Below are 6,462 nucleotides of genomic sequence, written 5' to 3'. Positions count from 1 at the left end.
CAATATGCAAATTGTAAGAGACCTTGCAACATTCAGTTTTAAATGGGATATCTTCATCAAACCCCTTCCTCAAAGCTCAGGGAAATATGTTGACAAGTGCAGAAGTATGGAAGACACCAAGGAAATGAGACTTTTTAAACACAGCGGAAACAATACTCACACAAACTCACAACAGAGACCGAGGAAGAATGCACAAGGCATACACAAATCCAACACTGTGAGGGGAGAGTAGGTATAAGCACCCATCCCTAACCAAGAAGCTGTTTCTGGTAGACAACTGCTTACAAAGGAATAATTAGTTTTCTCCAATGGATGTATAAACCACTTAAAAATAGATGGCTGAATGAAAATTAATTCAAGGGTCATTTTTGCATATTTTTGTTACTGTTATTGTTACATAATGCTTTGGACATTTTTTTTACTGTTTTGGGTTTGTGTGTGTGTGTGTGTGTGTATGTGTGTGTGTGTGTTTGTTTTTTGTTTTTGCTTATACATTATTATTTCTGATCTCTTGTTTCTATGGTGTGTGTGTGTGTATCCTTGTGTGCGAGCATATGCTTCTTTTTTTGTTTTATTCTGGTTATTTTGTTTTGCCTGTTTGTTTCCTAAATTTAGAGAGATAAAGGAAAGGTAGAATTGGATAGATGGGGAGGTGGGAGGATCTGGGATGAGATACAGGAGGAGAAACTGCAATAGGAATATATTCTAGGCTGGGCAGTGGTGATGCAAGACTTTAATCCCAACACGTGGGAGGCAGAGGCAGGCAGATTTCTGAGTTGGAGGCCAGCCTGGTCTACAGAGTGAGTTCCAGGACAACCAGGGTTATACAGAGAAAGCCTGTCTCTAAAAAACAAACACAAAAAAGAATATATTCTATGGAAAAATTATTTTTAAAAAAAGCAAAAAGAAACGAAACAAAGAAAAGAAAAACAGCCCTATTCTTAAAACTATGGTAAGAAAATGTTCACAGTTAAAACTTAATTTCTTTTCTGTTACAGCCAGGTCTTACCAGAGTACTAAAAGTGGTTGTTAGGAAATACTATGATGCCTTAGAGAACACACCTGCATATAACTGTGCCTCACAGATCTCAGCTGCCACATATCCAAACTGGAGCTCAGTTCAAAGCAGACAAGTCTAAGCTTATCCCCAGGCTCACAGTACAGTTTGGTAAATAGTCCGTAGACCACCACTTCCATCCTCCCCGTTCTATCTTCTATTCCATAGTAAATGAATTCACTCCTCACTGTTTTCTGAAAAACAAAAACAAAAACACTCATCTTCGGAGGAATGTGCCAGGGCTTGAGACATCTAAGAGATATAAATAGTGTTAGCCTGTCTCTGATAAGCAAATGCAGTCCTAGGTTTAGAATTATGGAAAGAAGACAGCTTCAGGCATTTTGGTTCATAAATCCTGTCTTAAGAAATGTCTCTCAGATTTTCTTATTTAAGGTCTTTATCTGATGGATTATTCTAGAAAACCTTTCCTTGTACCACGCAGGTAGAGATGAGAGTTCTTCAGGAGTCTAAGTAGAGAAAAATCAGAATAAAGCTGAATGCATTGTGGGTGCCTTAGGCAATGCCACTAGAACTGAGAAGGGTGACTTGTGGCTCACTGGAAGTCTGAGACTGTTCAAGTCTCCATTAACTAGATGGTGTTTTCTCTATGCTTATATGCATTTACTCCATTCCAAGTACTACAAGCATTAAATCTGTACCACCCAATTCTACTTTCCTCACTTGCATTTGGTTTACTTTGTTCAGGTGTTCTTACATAGTCACTGAAACATACTACACACAAACACGATGGATAAAAGCAGGACTCCACTGGTCAATATGTACAACAGAATTTACGACTATACTTTAAACAATGGTTGAGTCTTCTAAGCATGATGTTTGCAGGGGAATTGTTACTGAAAGATACACCTCAAGTCTAAGAATTCCTCAATCCACTCTACATTTGTATCCTCTGCCTTAACATGTGATTAAAAACAAAACCCTGTATTTCTCTAGGCTGTTATACTTGCTTCTCTTACGATTTCAAGTAGAGCTTTTTTGCTCAGCAATCACTTGATAAATCTAAACCAGGTCAGAATGGTTAAGATCATGGAAACCCTGGACACCAAACCCTGATGTGACTGTGAGGAAGGGGATCCCAAGTTCACGGAGGATGACGTTGCCAATGGGTAAGGCCCTCTAGTTATCAGTGTGGAGACTGCAGCCAAAGATAAAATGTATCTTCCCTATGCCCCAAAGAAATGACACTCTACTCCATAAACACCTGTTCAGCCATATTCGTTACTGATTTACTTACAATAGCTCGGAGATGATGAAAATCTAAATGTTCTTCAGCTGATGAATGGATAATGAAAATATGATGCATATATAAAACAGAATACTATTTAGCCATAAAGAAAAATGAAAATTTCAGGTAAATGGATGGAACTAGCAAATATGCAAATTAATGTAACATGGATCCAGAGAGACATATATGGAGGGTCTCTACAAGCTTCAGGGCTAGCAACATGTCAATCCACAGAAGCCAGAAAGGGAATTTGGTGCATCTCTTCTCAGAAGCTGATACTGTTTCAAACTCCTAGATTCTGACACCAGGCAGTTTATTTTAGGCATATTTAATTACAGTATAATTTTGGGAAAAAAGTTTCCTGATGATAATAAACTCAATCCTATGTGTAAAAGAAGTGTAACTCTTTACCAGGCATATATAACCTCCTCCATGAAGATGAATTCTATTGGCTGAAAAACAATGCTCAAGGTAAGACTTACAGAAACTGACTGAAAGAAACGTAAAAGTCTGGGGGATTCAGGTGTGGCCTGGCCATACAGATAGCTCAGAGATCACAAGGCTATTAACCACCTGTGCTCCAATTGTAAAGTACATGTGACATCTCCCATAAGGATGGTTTCTATTGATTGAGAAACAAGCTCTAGATAAAGGTCCAAGGAAAAAGAATCTGTTCAAAGACTTCTACCAGTATTGATAATAAAATTGCTACTGATAAGGGCTGGGAAGAATGCAAACAAACAGCATTGTGTATTGATACAAAATCATCACAGTAAATGTCAGGTTTTGCCAGGTTTTATGTAGAGTCTCTTTCTAAAAGATTTTCATGGTTATATCTTTAAAAGAATGAGAAACAACCATCCCACACCTTAAAATGGGAAACTCCACTTTCTGTTTCCTGATCAGGGAGGCCTTGTTTTCTTGTGTGCAACAAACTGACCATATTCCAGCTGCCAACCTAAGACTTGAAATCTGGGGTTGCAAATGAAATTTTACAAAATAATTTAACAGCTTACCTCATACACTGTAAATGTTCCATTCACAAATGTTCCTGCTCTTTGTGTACAAAGAGTACTAATTTTAGGTGTTACGTAGGCTCTTCTTCTCAGGGAAGATGGGATATTCATCACACTGCTGTCGTTCACCTCTGATACGCAGGAGGCTGTGTATATCTCTAGAAACCCATTGTAGCCGATATAATCTGAGATGACAATGACTTTCCTGGGGATGAACTTTTCCTCGAGGGCTATGTCAAACACCTTCACTCTGAAGAATTCAGTTTCCGTAGCCACGGTGGCATGGAACATTCTTTTGTCTTTTCTAATGTCATATGTGAATGGCTCTGTGACTTTTAACACCATCACTTGTTTGAAACCTTGCTGGTGACCATATTCTTCAGAAGGTTGTTTAGGTACTTTCTTCAGTCTTGGTTTCTGCATAGAATTCACATAGGAAAGCCAGGCACAGTTAAAACAAACTAAAGAATAGCACTATTAGGCAGAGTGGAGAAATCTAAGCAATGCTTAATATGCTGACATAAGTGATGTGAAATGACTGAAGTTCTGGGCAGTAATTCCAGCATGTTGTAATTACTCACAGTAGGTAAATAAGTTTCATTAATACTTTGGAGGTATTTGCCCATACACTCGAGGCCTTGTGAATGCTAAACAAATTGTCTCCCTGTAAGCTTCACCACAAGTCTAATGAGGACAACAGCACATTTTTTTAAACTTAGATTACAAATCATTTCATACAAACACACAAAATCAGCACTGTCTTTTAAATCACTTAGGCAGCCACTGGAAGCAACAGCCCAAGGGCTCTGCTGATTTGATAATTCAAACGAGAAGTTCTTCCACTTGTATATGATCTTCCCTGCAGAAGAATCCTGGATTTGGAATAGAAAGGTTATTTGACCACCTGTCTGCTGTCCTCAACTGCATAGCCCTCCCCCTCTGTCCTTCCCTCTTCCCTCCTCCTCCTCCTCCTCCTCCTCCTTCCCCTCCTCCTTCTTCTCTCTCTCTCTCTCTCTCTCTCTCTCTCTCTCTCTCTCTCTCTCTCTCTCTCTCTTTCAAGATTTATTATCATTATCATTAATATACATAAATACAGCTGTCTTCAGATGCACCAGAAGAGGGTGTCAAATCTCATTACAGGTGGTTGTGAGCCACCATATGCTTGCTGGGATTTTAACTCAGGCCTTCAGAAGAGTAGTCAGTGCTCTCCTGCTGAGCCATCTCGCCAGCCCACCCTCCTTTGTTTCTTTCTTTCTTCCTTCCTTTCTTCCTTCCTTCCTCTCTTGCTTCCTTCCTCCCTCCCTCCCTCCCATCCTTCCTTCTTCCCTCCCTCTCTCCTTTCCTTCCTTCCTTCCCTCCTTCCTTTCTTCCCTCCCTCCATCCTTCCATTCATCCTTCACTCCCTCCTCCTTCCTTCCTTCCTTCCTTCCTTCCTTCCTTCCTTCTTCCTTCCTTCCTTCCTTCCTTCCTTCCTTCCTTCCTTCCTTCCTTCCTACCTTCCTTCTTTCCACACACAGCTCTCTCTTTTTCTCTTTGAGACAAGGTCTCAATATTTATTCCTGGCTGGCTCTGAACTTGCTATATAGATCAGGCTGCCTGGCCTTGAACTCAAAGTGGTCCACCAGCCTTTTTTGAAATTATAGGTGTGTGCCACCACATCTAGCTACTTTGTATCATTTCTGAATTCAGGAACACACTTTGAAATGGAGAAGAATGGTTACAATCCTAGGAAACCTAGAGATCAATGTAGGGAGGTAGCTATAACTCAATAGCACTTGATTTGGAAACCCATGAATGGCAAGGGTGTCTGTGACTTTTTGTCAATGTAGACTAATGTTTTATAACCTTAGGAAGTGTATTTCTAATATGACTTAAAAAGTACCTCAGAATAGTGCTAAGAACACCTGCCAAAACGTGCATAGGAATTCAGGAGCAGATGTTATATACTTCTTTGGAAAGGAAAGAGGTTCTTGGTGTTTGTGGGAATAGAAAATACTGGAGATAGCCTAAAGCCACACAAGATTATTTTTACAATGTATAAACAATTTCAATTTTTCAGATAATAAAATTATTTAAATCTATATTGGTTGATTGAATGGAAGTTCAAGACATGTTAAGTAGTTTTAAAAATATTTTGTGTACTGTGTGTGCTGGGGGAGAGGGTGTGTGTGTGTGTGTGTGTCTGTCTGTCTGTCTGTCTGCCTGTCTGTGATCACAGGATAATATTAAATCTTAGCTCTCACCTTCTATTTTGAGATAAGGTCTCTCTAGTTCTCCACTGTGCATGCCTAACAAGCTGGCCTGTGTTGTTCTGCAGATCCTCCTTTCAGTGCCTCCAGTCTCTGCTTTGGGTCACACTGTGATTACACACAAGGATGTTCCTGTGTCCGGTTTTTGCATAGGTTCTGGTGACCCCAATTCAGGTTGTAAGACTTTTGTGGCAAGTGCTTTCACCCACTGAACCATCCCCCAGGCCCACTTAAATAAATTTTAAAAACATACACTGCAGAAAACTATGTGAATAGTGACACAAATCTGGTATGTAAAGGATATTCTGTAAATATGTAGTAAAAGTTAAAACTGGATAGTGAAATGTGGCATTTTATTAAGAGATTTCAGATCATTTAAAACTTACTTATTTTCGTGTATTTCCTATTTTCCTAAGTTTTCTAAAATAATATTGGTACAATTAAAAGTTAAAAAAGGAAATCATTCCTGCTACCACTCCCCCCTGCCCCCTTCCATTCCTCTCACTCCTTCTGCCTGGTCCTTGCTGCTGGGGCAGACTCCTAGTTGGTCTGCTTCCATGAAGACTCCATATCCCAATCCATCCTAGAGGACCCGCTGCACTCAGAGCAGTTGAGAAGTTGAGGACTGTCTGCACTCAGAACACTTGGAAAACAGCTTGACTGCTTCACAGAAGACCCAACAGTCTGAAGGCCTCCCATGAGATCGATTGCAGCCAGGGCAACAGTTCAGCAGCTTCTCTGCATCTGTGAAGAGCCCCTAGTTGGAAGCCCCCACAGATAGTCTGATACAGACAGGGCCACAAGCCTACCAGGAGACCTGAAGCAACCCAGAGACAAAGGAGGCAGACTCCAGACAGTCCCCCTGATAAACAAACACCAGGGATATCCAGATGA

General features: G+C 40.2%; 1 pseudogene; it reads right to left on the bottom strand.

Moving 5' to 3' along the window:
• Positions 1,060-3,738, bottom strand: Gm18752 (predicted gene, 18752; annotated as a pseudogene).

Source organism: Mus musculus, chromosome 1, assembly GCF_000001635.26.
Source record: "Mus musculus strain C57BL/6J chromosome 1, GRCm38.p6 C57BL/6J".
Classification (NCBI taxonomy): domain Eukaryota; kingdom Metazoa; phylum Chordata; class Mammalia; order Rodentia; family Muridae; genus Mus; species Mus musculus.
Note: the sequence above shows the minus strand (reverse complement) of the source record. Positions and strands in the feature narration are given on the sequence as shown.